We start from the raw sequence: 19823 nt of genomic DNA, 5'->3' as shown, positions 1-19823 counted from the left end.
CAAGTGGAAAGCCATGAGCTGAACCAAAATGGATTGATGGCAAAGAGGAATCAATCTATAGTCTGTGAAGCGGCAAAAGAAGATTAAAATGTGGAAATTGAGGCCATTTCTGGATAGATTTCCCTCCCGAAAGCTGAACGCAGAGACCAAAGCTCTACTGCCCTCAGGCATGCAGTCACCCCTATAATTTTCATCCTTTCTATATCTTCTGCGTTTATCTTCACATTACAGGAAAATAACATTTCACATAAGTGTCTTTTTATGTTTCCTCATAATGTTCTTCTGTCTTGTGACTATTGCGGCAGCATTGTATTGTACATCCCGCAAAATTTATGCTGTTTTGTTTCATTTGCTGCAGCTGTGAAAGTCAAATATGTAAAATTGCAGTGGCCCCATTTCAAACAGCCAACTAATAAGCTTGGATTCTCAAATCTATTTAATTTGTGTTTTTATTGCCTTAGCTTTCGCCTAAAGCTCAAGGCAAACAACCGGTAGGTTGCTGGTTCGAGACCCACAAGAAATTAACGATGAATCATCAACCTGTGCATTTGAGCAAACCACTTAACCTCAGGTTCAAGCAGGTGTATTTTCACTCTAACAAGTTCACTGGAAGTGGCTTTGGAGTAAAGCACCTGCTTAATGATTACATACTTTCTCGCTATTATCAAAACTAGCACTCGAGGTATGGGAGACTAGGGAGTGTTTCTAACATGGAGCGAGTTGTAAAACCATCAGTTTAACCTATTAGAAATAACAGTAGCTATAGGGTTATCTACAAGGGTGAAATTACTATCGTACATAACACCATGCTGAGGTGATACAACTTGATATACAACTTGAAATATAAAGAATTTATGGGACAGAAATTATTCTGAGGCAAAACAGTAAAAATTCATGTCTGATTTATAATTTGATTTGCAATCATGGTAGTGGATGTTAAATGACTGAACGGAACACTCTTTGTACTTGGCAAAATTAACAGTTCAGGGAAAACTTGTAAAGTTCTAACTACATGAATTGTTAGCAGATAAAATATGGAACTATTATATCAAAGTTTGAGACACATAGTGTAAAAAATTAGACTCTTTGATCTCCTCTACTATAGCAGAAAATCTTCAGAGAACACAAATTACGGGTAAAGATGCAGAATCCTCTTTACACTCTAACTTACAGAAATTGTCAGAAAAAGAAGAAACCTTACATCCAGACCTATGGAATAGCATTTGTAAACCATATAATTCACTACAGGAGAAGTGAAATGTTCTTTGCATCCACACGCAATAATTTCTCATTCAAGGTGTGGTGTGCTTGTTAATGGGACCAATCATCTGTGGTCAAACTGTGATATTAATAAGCTTTTGCTCGTCTGGACTCAGAAGCTGTGTGATTACCTGTCATACTTCATTTGTTGTTTATAAAAAACGCTACATGACTCTTTCCTGGTTACCACTTAGCAGCAATCATGTTCAGAAAGTATCCCTGCAGCAGAGCCACCTCCAATCTCTTTGGCCACCTTTTCACCAAGGTTGGGATACTCTGGAAAATCCTTTAATGATATTTGGGGGACCTTTTACATTAGACATCCGTTTAGTGTTTAATAGGTTAACTTAACAGACTCCATTTGGTGTGTTTCAGATTAGTGTTTAAATGTATTGTTGGCACTGTTACATCTCGAATTAAAAGGATGGTTCATCCCAAATGAAAATTCTGTGAAACACAAAAAAGCTGAAGGTTAGGGACTGACAGCCTCAGCCACTATTCACTTTCATTGCATATTTGCACTTGGCATGTTTAGAACTTTTCGATGGAATGTCAATTATAGAGTTACAAAACAGACCCACCCTTCAAGATCACATGCATTGCAGAAGATGCTTTTGATACACATTTAAATATCAGATTTTAATGGCAATTTGTCTCACCTGAACACTTGTGATCATCCAAACCTCACTGGGTCATTAAGGCTTAGAAGAATAGTTTGTACAGTATGAGTGGCAAAATGTATAGACTGATGTTTTAAAGAAAGAACTACTGAAAAAGAATGAGATACAGAGAAGTACAGAATCTGACAGAGAGAGTAAATAATGGGAGATGGTATAAAAATTCTGCAGGTTAAAAGTGTATTAAATATTCTTACATCAGAGATGCGGAGTTACCATATCTTTATTAGTAAAGCTCAAATTTGCTCATCATTATCCTTTTAATTACCACAACCCAATATTGAGCCCTATTATAGGCAGGTAATTAATCATGTATAATGCTGCAATTGGATATTGTGTTTGGGGCAGAAAGGTTTGGAGCGGGGTCATTTTGTGCAAACATGGAGCTAATAGCAACTCTTCTGAGTTTCATTATTTGCACATGAATACACTCATTCATCATAATGGATGAATGGCTATGTAAAGGGACAGCTAGCGGAGATGAAACCATGGGGTGAATTTACTGGTCTTTATATAATTCCGAATCATTTGGCCACTGCAGTTCAGCCCAGATAGACAGAACTTTTTAAGGCTGTTTGTCTAGTACAATTTGTGTTTACTCAAAGTTAATTACAACATGCCACACTTTTAAAATATTTAATATGAGGACAGATTAAATAAAGGTTCTAATACTCTAAGCACCAGGTGGCACCGGAGCTTAAATTACTATAGATAGAACTTTTTTTTTTTTAAACCAAATTTCCTTGCATCTCCTCAGCTGCCCACACACCACCTTACATCACATCACTAACAGTGATCACTGACAAGGGATTGACTTTCAAAAGTTAAAATTTTCCAGATCTGGAAAAGAAACGTTGATTTCAAACCAGTGACACTCATATGACACTTGCTTTTGTTCATGAACAGTATGGACAGGAACACCAAGGGTTTGGTTTTTTGTCTCCAACAATATATCTTTTCCCTGATCAATTCCTTCAACAATAAAAGAATAGTTCACCCAAAAAACTAATTATGTCAGTGATGTTTAGCTCTATTCTCTTTAGAGCTAAAAGCAATGCAAGTTCTTACGTCAAGATTATCACTGAAAAACGACAAACATTTCAGGCAAACAATGTTGTTTGCCTTAAAAAGACTTTGAATATGATGCGAGCCACATTCACATTTATTAAGTTACACTTGTGTTACACTTTAACTTGTCACCTACTATTGCATTGTACTGGGATATTCTCTTTTCCATTACGTATATTGTATACTTTCTGGGTGAACAGGCTTCTTATAGTTCTATGAAATGCACTGTCAATTTTGTTTGGTTAAGGTGTTCATTTGGTGATATTTATCCTGTTCACAAACATCCCTGAAATTCTAGACCTAGGAGAACTTGGCTAGTGATGATTGATGACTGATTAACTATCCAAAGGTATGGTTCGGACGTGACATTCTTTATTACTTATTTAATAAAGAATTACTTACTGTTTGCCTAGGGTCCTTTAGTTTGTTCAGGAGAATTTTATTTGGTCCTCTTCTGTTGTATAAATTAGGCTTAAGAAAAGGTATCATATGGGTTTGGAATAACATGAGGGTGTGAAAAGAACAGAATCAGGTGGGTGAGCTTAATTTATGGATAACCCTAAAAGTAAGAAAATGAGATTGTTAATAGAGCTACAGCAAACACATGGAACAAATGAATACAGCCAATCAGTATGATAATAAGATGCTTAATGGCAAACGCTAAAGGCGTTGCTTTTGGCAATTTCTGTCAATGAATAAAATCTGTCTGTTTTTTATAGTTATTCATTTAATGTTTGCTCTAATTTGTAATCCCAACAAGACAAAAAACTAAAAAAAATTTTTTTTTTTAAAATTACAAAAAAACTGACATGGATTCTTTAAGATTCTTTCATGGAATTATTTGACTGATTCGGACACAGCTGTGCTGATATTCAGTACAACAGCACGACTGTGAATGTGATATTGCTTTTATACAAAAGTTAAAAAAATAAAATAAATAAATAAATACATAAAAATAAATTTAAAAAAAAGCACCTTACATTTAAGTGACAAAATGGCTAGTTTTCTTATTTTTATTCCATCAATAAAAGAGCCCCAAAAGAAGTCAAAGCAGGGTCAGCTATGGGTGGAGTGTTACAAACAGTAACTATAAAAGTGCTGTTATAGTAAATCAAATTACCAACTCACTGTTGAATGAAATATTATGAAACGTAAATTAATGAATATGGCACTGTGTGTTGTCAGCAAGTTGTCAATGTATTTTTAAAGAATACTTAGAATTCATATTCATGTTATGCCCACATGTATAAAAACAAACCGAAAAAAAAAAAAAAGAAAATAAAATTACATTTTACTTTTGCTTTATTCTGATTCAGCACTGCTTGAGCAGTCTGGCCCTAATTAAAGCTTTCCAGTCCATGGCACGGCAGACGTGATGCCAACCAGAGGCTATTTCATTTCCTCTAGTCTTTCTAGACTGATTACTGCTGTTTACAATGGGGAAGAAAGAGAATAATAATAACAACAGCTATGGTCTTAAAGGTTACACGTGAGATAACATTTCTGTGATCCTGTATGGTTTCTCACAGTCATGGTCACAGGACCCTGTATTGGAAAGTGTTATTCTCATGATCTATTGAAAAAAAACATTTTAAGTGTGGTAGCCTATTGATGACAGTTTAACTCAATTGGCTATATGTTAAATTGGTGGCATGCTCTGCATTAAGCTTGGTAAGTAATCTGCACTCAAGATTTAACCACTAGTAGAGCACAAACTACTCAAAATAATAAGACAGTGAAACTCTAAAAAGGTCTGTAAGTCAAAAACTGGTTCCTAATGTACTTTATGCTAAAAACATGTCATTATAGGCCAGCTGTATTTCAATTCATTATAAGCGCTTTAGAATATAAACTTCACTCTTATGGCATCCTACTCATAGTTAATGATACAAATGCTAATGAATTTTTAATGTTAAAAGCTTAATATGCCAATTATATTTGAGGAGTGCAAAAACATCCAACCATGAGTAAATCCAAATTGTATAATCAGGATATTTAAGCAAAGCTCTTTTAAGTGAAAAAGAGAAAGAAAAAAATGGTTCAGTTTATGATTACTAGCAAATTAGGTTGTATGTGCTTTGGATTTGTTTAATCAAATAGTTTAATAAAAAGCAACGTTTTCCATTACTTTTTATACTTGTTATATTTCAAACTAATTTCTAATTCCATGCTCAACTCAAACTGGTTGGCCAACAGAAGTCTTTAATACTTTAGTCATTCCCCACATTCTTTATAGTAACAGGAGAGATGCTTGTAAATTCATAGTTCATGGCAAGTGGCAATTCAGCATAAGATTACTGTGAACAATAACACTGAAGTTAGCTCTCCCAGAATACTTGTTTATCTCCAAAGCATTAAAGAGGATGCACATTTCTGAAAAGGTCCCAGTTGTCTGTCTGCTTCTCTAAACACTTTACCCTAACAGGGGGAAGAGCCCTGAAGTGTGGTCTCAGCTAGGGGTTCATCAATTTTTAAACATACTGCATCTCATAAAGCATGTTACATTTTCATAAAGGAGAGCATGTCCCCGGATCCTCCTAGATATAAGGTTTATTAGGCAGATTTCAACAAAATGGTCAGGCAAGACAGATCGCACCAGGTAGTAATATGCATCTCCTGTTATCATATTTCTTTGAGGGGAGGGTCTTTGATTGCATGACTGCATACACTGTAATACACACTGTGTCAGTGTATCGCAACATGAATTATGTTTAATAAAGCACAGAACACCTTTGGTCTAAAAAAATACAGCACTTGAATTTGAATCTTGACACAAAAGATGTTTTGAGCAGATGCTGATAGTTATTTTAGTCAAGTGCCTGTTTCAAATAAACTTTCAGGAAAAGTTCACCCAGAAATGAACATTCTTTTATTGCTTACTCACCCTTGTGTTGTTCCAAACAAAAATGACTTTCTACTTTGTAACATAAGAAGAAAAATTCTATGGAATGTTGATGCTGCTCTTTTTTTCCAGTGTAAGTGAATTTGAATTCCACAGAAGAAAGTCATACAGTTTTTTCCCCCCCAGTATTTTTTAAGTAAAAGTGTGCTGTGCTGTGGACTATCACTTTAAGATGTGCATGCTGAACATTATCTAAATTGATTTATGTAACAGACACATAAATTAAAATCTAATATCAAGTCTTTATATGTATATGAGCTGTTCTGAATTTTCAGCTGCACATAACAGGGAAAGTTTAACACATTTGTTTTAGCGCAATGGTTGATGGACAGGTGAATTAGTGCTCCTTCACTGTTATCCTGGATGTATCCAAATGGATTAGCATTTACACAAAACAATTTGATGTTTTCATGTGTTTTCAACTACCACCGAATGTGGTTTGAGCGATTCGATCACAAGACGTTTACACCTGTAATTAGCACTGTCCACTTCTTATCGGACTGCCCGAAACATATGCTAAATTCCAGGTGTAAAAGGGGTCATAGTTGCCTAAAAAAAAAAAAAAACAACAACAAAAAAAAAAAAACACTCTCTAGAGTCTAGTACAACTTACTTTGGAAATCAATGTTAATAAAGGGAAAATGAGGTTCTCATTTAAAAACTGATTAATGTGGACATGACCTAAACCTTATTCTTTTTTTGCTAGTACTTATTGTATCATTTTACTACAACATGCATAACAATTTTCATATAATATTTTCAAAAATGATAACTGATTCTGATCAAAGGATAAAAAATGATTGCATCTCCTTTGTCTTTTTTTAAACTGCTGCACGCAAAACGTGAAAGTCCTTCAGCTTTTACATCAGAATCCCATTGTCTTCAAACGGATTCTTCAAAATGCAATTAACAGTCAAGGCTAAAGCATCTCTGGACTTTAGCTTTCAGAAATAAACAGACAACTTCTCCAAGTTTATTAAAATCAGCTTTGATGACTCTGAAACTCACGGCCAAATGCATACACAGTTTGCCAGCTGTTAAATATAGAGGAATATTACGGCAAACGTCATTTTACCCTTGATGCAAAGGCATTGTATGTTCCTGTTTCTGGTGATGTCCCTTGCAGCCAGGCTTAACACACAGAGCAAACACTTAAAAGAGATGTTTAATACAACTATTTCAAGAAGGGCATTTCTTTCTCTTTAATCCTATGACATTTGCCCCATCTTAGAGGTAAAAAAAATAAAATAAAAAATGTAATAAACACTTCTCCAGGGTTTTTACACTAATCTGCCATTTACAGTATTTTCTATCAGATATATGGACCACAAAAATGGCCAACAGGGACAGACAGGGCACACAAAGACAGATATGTGTGCAAAAGATAAATATACAGCGGCCCCAAAAAGGGACATTTAAGCTGCACAAATTCATTTCAAAGATATTAACATATCACACCAAGTGGCATATGCTAACACATAATACTAGAGCTTATCTAACTTCACTTTTCTGAGCCATTTTTGCTATTACCTTTAGCTGGCCCCATTGTCATTTTTAGTGGACGCATGAAGTCCAATTCAAAGACATAAAAAAACCCCACTGATAACCAGGTAGTCATAGGAAACTCCAACAGTGACAACACAACTGATAGAAGGAACGATTTTAATTTACATACGTAATAAATGACAGGCACAACATTTTTGCAATAAGACTTGGCACATATCCAATTCCAAAACTTCCAATATTTCAGGTACCTGATGAGATTATGAAAAAACAAAGAGTTTAAAGATACATCATCCCAGTACGTAATAAATTCCACCTCGCAGTCTGTGAGTTGACGTGCATTAACACTACCAATCTCAGCACAGTGCTGCCAGGCAAGAAGCAGGGTGTGTCCCATGCACCATTTGTAGTTTGCTGGAGCTTAGCTGGTGTTCCATCTAAATTGCTCCTCAAAGTTATTGGATTTTTGCGAGGCCAGGCAGACGCTGACAGCTACAAGTTATTTCATGGGCAGGCATTAATTAGGCCGGGATTGGGCGATTGTAAGGAGCTAGTCAGAAAAAGTGAGAGGGGGAAGGAGAGAAAAAGAGTGCCTTCCTCATCTGAGATGCTGACGGTAGGATGTTTGCTGGCTGCTTTCTTAAACTACTCACTTTCCATTAGGTGAAGAGATGTTATATAGGCCTTCTCCCCTAATGCAGAGTAGAAGGTAGCTAGTGTCAGTTGTGGAGCTGTGAGCTTGTCAGACCCTATGGTCTTCAAACAGATTTTCTCTTTAACACGTTCTGCATACAATTACAGGCTCATTCCATACATTTCAGACAATTGCCGCTTTGAGAGAAGGTGGGAGAGACAGGTAATGAGGACAGGCTGGAGAAACGTCTTAGTTTATCACTCTGATGGTGTTTAGAAAAGCTGCAGAGAAGTGTTTGGAATATAAAACAGGAAATGAAGAAGTTATGGGAGGTTCAGTATTGTCTTGGCTGCACTTCATGTCTGGTTTCTCATACTTGTGTATTTACAATTTATTCCAGTTTTGAGAACGACAAAATAATTTCATCTCAGAAGATGGGCAGGTTGTCAGGATCAACCAAGGAGTTCTATCTAAGCAAAAATTATTGCTTTATTTCACCCGTTATATGACTTCCCTTGTGCACACAGGAAATAAATTGAGTGAAATGTCATATGTATAACTATCCTTGGGTAAAAAACAAATGTACAATATTAGGCCCTTTTGATAAATGCTAAGGAAATATATCTGGATCAGACAAGGCTGGATTTGACGGAATGGTTTCTCATGGCACTCATCGACTTCTGGCCTCAACCCTGCAACAAAAACAAAGAGAGTTTAGAAGAGGGGACTCAGCTGAATATGTAAGCAACCAATGGGATCCATTTAGTATTTAGAGGTATTTATGCAAAACATGTTCTTCCAATCATACATTTTTATACATACTGTATACATATACAGTATTGTGCATAAGTCTAACACCCTGTTCATACCCAGGGCTGGATTGGTAATCCGGCATACTGGGCATTTTTCCGGTGGGCCAACGCACGTTGGGGCCGATTAGGGGCGGACTGGCCATCGGGAGAACCGGGACTAAGCTGAAATATGCCACCGTGTTATGCAGAACGGGCCACAAAACGGTGGCGCGATATGCAGAAAAGGACAGCGACACCCCCTGCTCAACAACTTTTGGGCCAGTTTCTATGTAAAATCCCAGGCCGATTTCTCTTCCCAGTCCACCCCTGTTCACACCAGATGCGAGTGGTGCAGCATGTTGCGTCAAACCCATTATAATCAATGATGCTGTCTACACAGTAAACGAGTGTTCCGTGTGATGATCGGTGATGATTAAGACCCAGTCATGGCCAGCCCAATCTCCAGACCTGAACCCCATTTAAAACCTCTGGAATGTGATCAAGAGGAAGATGGATGGCCACAAGCCATCAAACAAAGCTGAGCTGCTTGAAGTTTTGCACCAGGAGTGGCATAAAGTCACCCAACAGCAATGTGAAAGACTGCTAGACAGCATGCCAAGACGCATGAAAGCTGTGATTGAAAATCAGGGTTATTCCACCAGATATTGATTTCTGAACTCTTCCTAAGTTAAAACATTAGTATTGTGTTGTTTAAAAATGAATATGAACTTGTTTTCTTTGCATTATTCGAGGTCTGAAAAAACTGGATCTTTTTTGTCATTTTGACCAGTTGCCATTTTCTGCAAATAAATGCTGTAAATTACAATATTTTTACTTGGAATTTGGGAGAAATGTTGTCAGTACTTTATAGAAAAAAAAAAAAAAAAAAAAAAAAAACGTTTTTCCAGAGAAACTGATAATTTTGCAGTGGTCACTTAATTTTTCCAGAGCTACACTACCGGTCAAAAGTTTTGAAACACTTACTCATTCTTTATTATATTTTTTTTCTTCACATTTTAGAATAATAGTAAAGTTATCAAAACTATGGAATAACATAAATGGAACTATGGGAATTATGTTGTGACTAAACAAAATCCAAAATAACTCAAAACTGTGTTTTTTGTTTTTTTTTGTGTATTATTACATTTTAGTTTTATAATGAAATAAATTAATATGGTTGTACAATTATATTTTTGTCTACAAAATTAAAGCATACGCCTTCAGATCAAAAGATTTTTAAGATCATGAGAAACATTTCAGTCAAGTGTTCCAAAAGTTTTGACCGGTAGTGTGTGTGTGTGTGTGTGTGTGTGTGTGTGTGTGTGTGTGTGTGTGTATATATATATATGTATACACACACACACTGCTGTTCAAAAGTTTGGGGTCACTTGACTGATATATATTTCATGATCTTAAAAAAACTTTTGATCTGAAGGCGTATTCTTAAATGTTTGAAATTAGTTTTGTAGACAAAAATATAATTGTGCCACCATATTAATTAATTTCATTATAAAACTAAAATTTAATAAAAAATAAATAAAATAAAATAAAGTTTTTTGAAATGGATGACTTTGACAGAATAATAAAGAAAAGCAGCCAATAAGTGCCCAGCATAGATGGGAACTCCAATACGGTTTAAAAAGCATCCCAGGGTGATACCTCAATAAGTTGGTTGAGAAAATGCCAAGAGTAAATTTCTGCAAATTCTAGGCAAAGGGTGACTACTTTGAAGATGCTAAAATATAACATAATTTTGATTTATTTTGGATTTTTATAGTCAAAACATAATTCCCATAGTTCCATTTATGTTATTCCATAGTTTTAATGACTTTACTATTATTCTAAAATGTAAAAATAAATAAATAATTAAAAAAATTAAAAAATGAAAATAAAGAATAAGTAAGTGACCCTAAATTTTTGACTGGTAGTGTATGTACACACACACACACACACACGCTCACAATTCTGTAAAGGTGTGAAACACATTAATATGACACCATAACTTTGACATAATTTACATTTTCGTACATACATACTTTCACAAATTTCATTTATTTGTGCTTAAATGATAATAACATTCAGCCAAACAAAAAGTGCCGATGACTAATATGTTGTAAATTACTTTTAGTCCCATCTGGATAAATAAACTTTCTTAGACAAAGTTTCTCCATCATTTACTAATAAATTAGTCCCACTATGTCTGATTGAACTAGGTCACCTGTGGCACCACCCTCACTAAAGTTCCAGTATTTCCAGTTCCAACCAGTGATCAGAGGACTTTTAAAGATTTGTGTGGCTCTAAATTTGTACATATAAATATAAAAGTTTTATATTTTAGCTGTAAATAGGTTGAAAATGTACATTTCAGTGGCAATCCAAACATTCATAAATGTACATGTAACGCCTACGAATATGAATATAAATTAAATCAACCTCAAGCAAAAAAAAAAAAAAAAACAAACAAAAAAAAAGCCTCATGAGTGACTGCAGCACTCAATTCAAAAACAAACAACAACAGAGGGGAAAAAAGGAGATCCACACACACAAAAAGACATTTACAGAACCTTCATTGTTAAAAACAGATGACATCTGTAAACCTGTTTTGAAAAGACTGGCAGCCCACCACGGCAGGCTTTTAATCATTTTTTTTTTTCTTTCATAGAGTTTTGCTAGATCCTAGACATACCAACATACCTTTTTCTTGTGTAATATGTTTTGTTGTATCGATCAGTTGAATCTGAAACTTTTAAAATTGGGTTCCTTAAAGTTCTCTTCAAAGACAAACCCTGCACAAGAAAACAAACTTTGGAAACCTGCTATTGGGAAACATCAAGTGTGGTTGGTCATTATATATGGAAGTCCATACTGTATAGCCCAATGTCTTGGTAGTCTTTAAAAGATGGTTGAACATGCACAGTTTAGATAGCTTTCATTAGGCACCAATTTTCCAATCTTATCCAATCACAAATTTCTAAACCATTACAGCAGGTAAGTCCAAACTTTTAATACACTCAGCTCCACACTCAATTCCCTGCAGAGCACTTCCCCTGCTGCTAATGCTGCTAGAGGAATAGCTTTAAATGCATCATTAAACCTGCCAGAGCATTAACGTGGACAGAACTTAATTATGTCACACACAAGGCCCTGCTAGTTGAATATTTGAGGAAAACCAATATTGCTGGCTAGAGTACGAAGTTGGTTAGTTTAGATACATAATTAGAGGCAATCAGCCATGTACTGGCAGTCTGTTTTGAGATTAGCAAACAGAAATAAAATTTTTTCCATAAAATGTAAAATGTCCAAAAAAATGTTTCCATGAGCAGAAGTGTGTGCAATGTTTTATTTTTGAAACTTAACTTGTGCATTTTGTGAAACGCTTGCTTGTCTTTTGGACAAAAAGAGCATGTGACAGCATTTAGTGCCACAATTCATGACTTCAAGGATATGAAGAGATTTTTTTATTATACTAAACAGACAATACATGCGATTCGACCTAAGGAAGCAGTGTTCTCATTATAATTATACTATATGTAGATTCCTCCCAGAAGTTAGGAGATACAATTTCATCTTCAAACTTGTTTTCTTCATATTCGCTTCACAACAGTCATTAAGCAATATTCTCTGTTTAATTATCAACAATGCCAATAACATCTGTTTTATGTCAGAGTACAAATACATGTTTTCATAAGAGATGAACAGTGAAACATGAACTCCTGTGTACTCAAGGTGTGTGTGTGTGTGTGTGTTTGGGGGACTATTCACAGATGCATCATGATTCTTTTTCAGATTATTCTGGATTGATCATCCAAAATTCATAATCGGAAGTGTTAATTAATTATTGATCATTTTGTTTCTTGATAAGCATATGCAGGAGAAAAATTAACAGATATAATTGACTCAGGACTATATACACAATGTATCACATGCTAAGTAATTATTGTGCATTGCCACAGAAAACGAGACACACAGTCTTAGAAAAGGGTTCTTTAGGGTTCTATATAGAACCCTATGGTTCATTACTCAGCTCCAAAGAACCCTTTATGCCAAAAAGGTTCTATTTACAAAAAAAGAGACCCTTTTTGCACAAAAGGGTTCTTTAGGCTGACAACTGCTTAATGTATCTATGTGTATGTATTTACTTTATTAAAAGTTGTATTTATAAATAGTTTTAAAGACTACACTACATTACTTTTGTATTCCATACCATGCAAAAAAAAAAAAAACAATTTGAATTTACTTCTTCAGCTTTGGGTTTGATTAAAAAAAGATAAATGACAGATGATCAGATCCAATGTCCTTTCTCTTTAAGACGACTGTTTATCTCACTATCAATGTACAAGCTATGGTCCAGTCTATTCTTGACTCATAATTCAACAACAGATGCATAAAATTGTGTTTATCATAAACAGCAAACAACGTCAATGTGTAGCGCTGTTTTGCCCCCCTCCTATCTACATAGCACAAAAGTGCATTTAAGCCGTGCACTCGCAGATGTGCAATTTGCGCAAGTGGTCAAAACGAACGAGCATCCTATTTCAAATTTAAACCATCACGGAAAGTCTGTTGAGCAGAAAGCTTGAGGGCGACGTTACCCTGGTAAGTAAGAGAAATACATTAATTTGTTGATTACTTTTAAGTTATTTTTATTTATTTCAACATATCTCCTTGCCATTTATGACTTACACATTTATTTCAGCAAGCAAAAAGCAGAAACGTCGACAAAACTGTTTCGTCCGGTAGTAATTTCACACTTGAAACACTAAAATTTCTTCTGTGGTTCGACTAGTAATACTGATATGTTATGTTATTATTTACTTTTCTTTGCACCTAGAACAAATGGGGGGAAAAACAAAACAAGTTTCCAGGAGCACATCACAGCCAAACATTGAATTAAGCCAACAGCACTGATATAAAGAGATGAATCGAGCTCTATTCAAGAGAATGTCAAATGTCCAATGTCAAAGAGAGGAAATGATGGAAATATTTAAATTTTTCAACTTGTGAGTATTTGGTGTTTTTAGTTTTATTGTAATTTACAAAAATATGATGACGCGATATGATTAAAAATGAGAAGATAAGGGAAATGTTAGGACCACCAGTCCACTACTATATACAACAACACCAGATCAGATGATACGGACTCCTTTGCCGTATGGACCTGCACCAACTGGCCCACAAAGCATACAGCAGCAGAAAATCTGGATACAAGGCCAGAGGACGACCAAGAAAAACCTGGATAGAGGGCATCAAAGGAACACTGAAAACACACAGCACTCCACTTGTCAAGGCCTTCCGACTGGCTGCCAATCGTCAACTTCTTCTCCCTGTGACACCATATGGCATAAGTGGAAGGATAAACTAAAGTACAAAAATATGATAATTATGGATTTTTTTATTGAAGATGCCATATTAATTTCACATGGGTTTTAGCAATAACCTTCACCTAACTCAGAGAGCACTACTGAAGTTCTGACCACCAACATTATCAGAGCCATGAGAAGTGAAAGTCACAGGGGACATCTGATTTCAAAACAATGATATTAACAATGTCATAAAACGTATATCTTTTCCCATAATTTCTCATTATTCTGCATGATACTAAAAATGGTTCATTTCTGTTTGCAGTGGCTCTGGAGTGCATCATTACTGGTTTGATCATCTTCATACAGATAAAACACAACACTCCTCCTTTTCATGTAAGTTTTAAGAGGTAATTTAGAGAGATATGTAAGCGCAGCGTAGTTCTACCGGGAAGACTAGCTGCTGTACATCATCGCTCCATTAGCTAGGTAACTCCTAGCCAATCACATGTAAGCCATTGCTTTATAAGTCTGCATCACATTGCTGTTTCAGTGTGCTAACATGGCATTTTCATAGGTCATTTGTTTTTATTTATTTATTTTTAGTTAGTTAAATGTACTTAGTTTTGTACTTATTAATGTTACTCATAGTTATAATTGTAACTTATGGTTAATGTTAAACAATTTAATGTTAATAATTTTTTTATAAATAATATTGCTACTATTTAGACTTTTTGCTTATTATTACAAACCTGTGGATTTATTAAGAAAATGTTTATAACTATTGCATTATGAATTGTGTAATTAATGGCTTATGTTGTTGTAAATTAATAAATGTGTTTTATATGGTTATTTCACTTTCTTATACAGTATACACTACCGTTTTGAAACACTTATTCTTTATTATATATATATATATATATATATATATATATATATATATATATATATTTTTTTTTATTTTTTATTTTTTTTAACATTTTAGAATAATAGTAAAGTCATTAAAACTATGGAATAACATAAATGGAACTATGGGAATTATGTTGTGACTAAACAAAATCCAAAATAACTCAAAACTGTGTTATATTTTAGCATCTTCAAAGTAGTCACCCTTTGCCTAGAATTTGCAGACATGTACTCTTGACATTTTCTCAACCAACTTCTTGAGGTATCACCCTGGGATGCTTTTTAAACAGTATTGAAGGAGTTCCCATCTATGTTGGGCACTTATTGGCTGCTTTTCTTTATTATTTGGTCCAAGTCATCAATTTCAAAAACTTTTATTTTTTATTTTTTTATTATTACATTTTAGTTTTATAATGAAATAAATTAATATGGTGGCACAATTATATTTTTGTCTACAAAACTAATTTCAAACATTTAAGCATATGCCTTCAGATCAAAAGATTTTTAAGATCATGAGAAACATTTCAATCAAGCGTTTCAAAACTTTTGACCGGTAGTGTATATATATATAAACTGTTTAATTCACATATCCATAATCTTTATTCTGGTAACAAAACTAAAACAAAATTTAAAAACTAAAAAAAACAAAAAACAAATGTTACCATATGTTGGAAACCCCTAAAATGTTCTATATAGAGCCTTGTCACCAGGCTCAAAGAACCCATTAGGGTTTTTGTTTTGTTTTATAGAACCCTTAAAAAGGGTTTTATGGGTTCCAAATATGAAGCGAGTGATAGAACCCTGTGGGGTTCTATATGGAACCTTTTCTTCGAAGAGTGCACGTTGATTGACAAAGTTGAAAATGTTACGCTCTGAGGCTATATTTCATTTGCACACATTTACTTTTAAATTGTAACATAGATAAACTCTTAGCATGTACAGAATGATGATGTATCATCCAACATATTATCAAGGGATATAAATAGAAGCATTTGCTAATTTTGTTGTCATAGCACAAAATGAAAAATGATGAAAAGGGGCAATCTTACCCCACTACTAGGGTACAGCATATACATATACAAATATATATATACAATGGTATACGTTTTAGAAGTCATTTAGCTCCCTGCATCTCTCCTCTTTAACTGTCAAACCATTTCTGCTTATTTTGATTTTGATTCGACTTGATCTGATGACGAGAAAGGAAAAAATACTAAGCGAATCTCATGCATGAGACGGAAACTGTTTTTCTGTCCCGTCATCCGTGTTCAAATCAACTGTAGCGCCTTGAGAGGTTTCCGACTTTCGTCTGTTCTGTGTCCTCTGTTAACTTGCACCAAGAGACTGCGTGATCAGAGGATGGAGGTGATGTGAAATCTTACTGCCATTTCTATACAGTTTACTCAAGTACATAGAGATTTTTGTCTGTCTGCCAATGTATTACTCTGATATAAACACAGACTCATGGAGCCACACACAGACAGCAGATCATAGCATTAGGGTAGCCAATGTATAGTATGTCATCCTTCAAATCACTGCACATGAATCAAGCATCCAGCCCAATGGTGTTTAGAAGACAAAGATGCCATTAGCAAATGTTTGCAGTAAAGAAAAAAATGCTTCTTTCAAGAGACCATGCACTTACAATGTGTTTTGAAGACATTCTCTAGTTATTACATACTGTAAATACAGTTGCAAGAAAAAGTAAACCCTATATAAATTTACCTGGATTTCAGCATAAATTAGTCTTTAAATTTTATCTGATTTTCACTAAGTTACAACAAAAACAAAAGACAAACACAGCCTGTGTAAACATTTGCAGTGCAGGGTGGACAAAGTTTGTGAAACTATGGACTAAAACCTATGGAGTCAAGAGCCAGCAAACCTGGAGTCAACTGTTTTATTAATTTATGCAGAAATACAGGCAACTGACCAGCCCAGCATAGCAACATTGGCTTAAAGGTGCATTCAGTAGTTATTTTTTTTTTTTATGTGTGTTGTTTTGGATTTACAATGACACCTAGGGGCCTGGATGCAGCATCATTAAAAATCATTAGTTTTCGGTTTCAGATCCCATTGTAGAAATTCACTATTTACAATCAGCCATGATTAAGCAATGAGTGAAAGTGTACAAAAACAGTGGTTACTGAGTGAAAGTGTCTAAAAACAGGGCTGAGATTAAGCGAGTAGTATTCGGCTGGTCATGTGATTCTGACATGGCCGCCCCCATGAGGGGACCCTCTCTATGTAGAATTAAACAGTTTTTATAGTCTTTTTTACAGTCTATAGTCTTCATTTCATGTGAGTGATCATGATTTTATACATATATTTCAAAATTGAAATGAACTTCTTTTGGAGTAAAACAATTTTAAAGAGGAAAACAATACTGAGTGCACCTTTACTAGCATGAATTTGGGGTCAGGGTTACTGCAGAGTTTTTTTTTAATCAAATGTAAGACTTTTAAGACCTTTTTTAAGACCTGAACAAATAAAATTAATTCAGCAATAAAATTTGATACTACAGGTATCATAAATTTTGCTTCTTTACCTAATATTACGCTAAAACACGCAATTATCCTGGCTTGTATAGTAAGTTGCTTGACAGGTGGTGTCTGTATATAAAAGGTGATTGGCTCTTTTACCTTTTAAGATGGGACTTCCTTTCTACATCCGTTGACCATTGAGTGCTCAGAGCTCCTTGGTTGGGCGTTCCAGTTTCTCCCATTCATTTATATAGAAGTGGCCCGTATCTGCTAAATAGTCTCTGGCTATATTTACATTTACATTTATTCATTTGGCAGATGCTTTTATCCAAAGCGACTTACAAAAGAGGAACACACAAGTGAATCATCTTAAGGAGACAGTGGTATGAAAAGTGCCGTATTACAAAGTTTCCCTAGCATCAGAATAGTATTCAAAACAGAATAATTGCAACAGGATTTTTTTTTTTTTTTTAATGACTGGTTAAGTGCTCATGGAAAAGATGTGTTTTTAGTCGTTTTTTGATGACAGAGAGTGAGTCAGCTTCACGGATGGAGTTGGGAAGGTCGTTCCACCAACGTGGTATGATGAAGCTGAAAGTTCGGGAAAGTGTTTTGGTGCCTCTTTGTGTTGGTACAACAAGGCGATGTTCCTTAGCCGACCGCAGGCTTCTAGTGGGCGCGTAGCTCTGCATAAATTATTTGAGGTATGCTGGAGCAGACCCAGTGACTGTTCTGTATGCCAGCATCAGAGCCTTGAATTTGGTACATGCATCAACCGGCATCCAGTGGTGTAACGTGCTCTCTTTGGTTCATTAAAGACCAGACGTGCTGCTGCATTCTGGATAATTTGCAGGGGTCTAATTGCACATGCAGGGAGGCCTGCAATGAGAGCGTTACAGTAGTCCAGTCTAGTTATGACAAGTGACTGGACAAGCAGTTGTGTGGCATGTTCAGAGAGGAAGGGTCTTATCTTCCTGATATTGTAGAGTGTAAATTTACATGATCTTGCAGTCTTTGAGATGTGGTCTGTGAAATTTAGTCTGTTGTCAATGGTTACCCCTTGATTTCTGACCAATTTGGAAGGTGTTACTGTAGTTGCACCCAGCTGCACGGTGATGTTGTGTTCAACAGCAGGGTTGGCTGGAAAGACAAGGAGTTCAGTCTTGGCAGGGTTGAGTTGCAGGTGGTGCTCCTTCATCCAGGCCGAGATGTCTGCCAGGCAGGCAGAAATTCGAGCAGTCACTGTGGTGTCATTGGGCTGGAAAGACAAGTAGAGTTGCGTGTCATCAGCGTAGCAGTGGCATGAGAAACTATGTGCCTGAATGATGGGTCCCATTGATGTTGTGTATATAGAGAAGAGAAGTGGCCCAAGCACTGATCCCTGAGGTACCCCAGTAAGTAGCTGATGAGGCTTGGATACCTCACCTCTCCAGGCTACCTTGAAGGACCTACCTGAGAGATAGGAGTTAAACCAGTTACTTGGAACTGAGACTTGGAAATGACCTCCGTGGTCATGAACACTGGCAGAGACTCGGGAATGACCTCTGTGGTCGTGGGCATGGGCAGAGATTTGGGAATGACCCCTGTGGTCGTGAATGCTGGCAGAGACTCCGGGATGACCTCTGTGGTCGTGGTCATGGACAGAGACTTGGGAACGACCTCTGTGAACACGGGAAGAGACTTGGAAATGACCTCCATGGTCATGAACACTGGCAGAGACTCGGGAATGACCTCTGTGGTCATGAACTCTGGCAGAGACTCGGGATGACCTCTGTGGTCATGAACATGGACAGAGACTTGGGAACGACCTCTGTGGTTGTGGGCATGGGCAGAGACTCGGGAATGACCTCTGTGGTCGTGGACATGGGCAGAAACTTGGGAACGACCTCTGTGGTCGTGATCGCTGGCAGAGACTCGGGGACGACCTCTGTGGTCGTGAGCATGGGCAGAGACTAGGGAATGACCTCTGTGGTCGTGAACACTGGCAGAGACTCGGGAACGACCTCTGTGGTCATGGGCATGGACAGAGACTTGGGAATGACCTCTGTGAACATGGGAAGAGACTTGGAAATGACCTCCGTGGTCATGAACACTGGCAGAGACTCGGGAATGACCTCTGTGGTAGTGAACACTGGCAGAGACTCGGGACGACCTCTGTGGTCGTGAACATGGACAGAGACTTGGGAATGACCTCTGTGGTTGTGAGCATTGGCAGAGACTCAGGAATGACCTCTGTGGTCGTAAACACTGGCAGAGACTCGGGAATGACCTCTGTGGTCATAGGCATGGGCAGAGACTC

General features: G+C 36.3%; 1 protein-coding gene across 2 annotated transcripts in view; it reads right to left on the bottom strand.

Annotated features, from left to right (window-relative positions):
* Positions 1-7552: 7552 nt before the first annotated feature.
* LOC127417188 (CD276 antigen-like) overlaps positions 7553-19823 on the bottom strand; it is a 136987-nt gene continuing 124716 nt past the window's right edge. For both annotated transcript variants that reach the window (XM_051657015.1, XM_051657016.1), the window contains exon 8: positions 7553-8736. The gene's annotated coding sequence lies outside the window, so the exon portion shown is untranslated. The remainder of the gene's footprint in view (positions 8737-19823) is intronic.

Source organism: Myxocyprinus asiaticus, chromosome 26, assembly GCF_019703515.2.
Source record: "Myxocyprinus asiaticus isolate MX2 ecotype Aquarium Trade chromosome 26, UBuf_Myxa_2, whole genome shotgun sequence".
In the NCBI taxonomy this organism is placed as follows: Eukaryota; Metazoa; Chordata; class Actinopteri; order Cypriniformes; family Catostomidae; genus Myxocyprinus; species Myxocyprinus asiaticus.
This window is presented reverse-complemented; position numbering and strand designations above follow the sequence as displayed.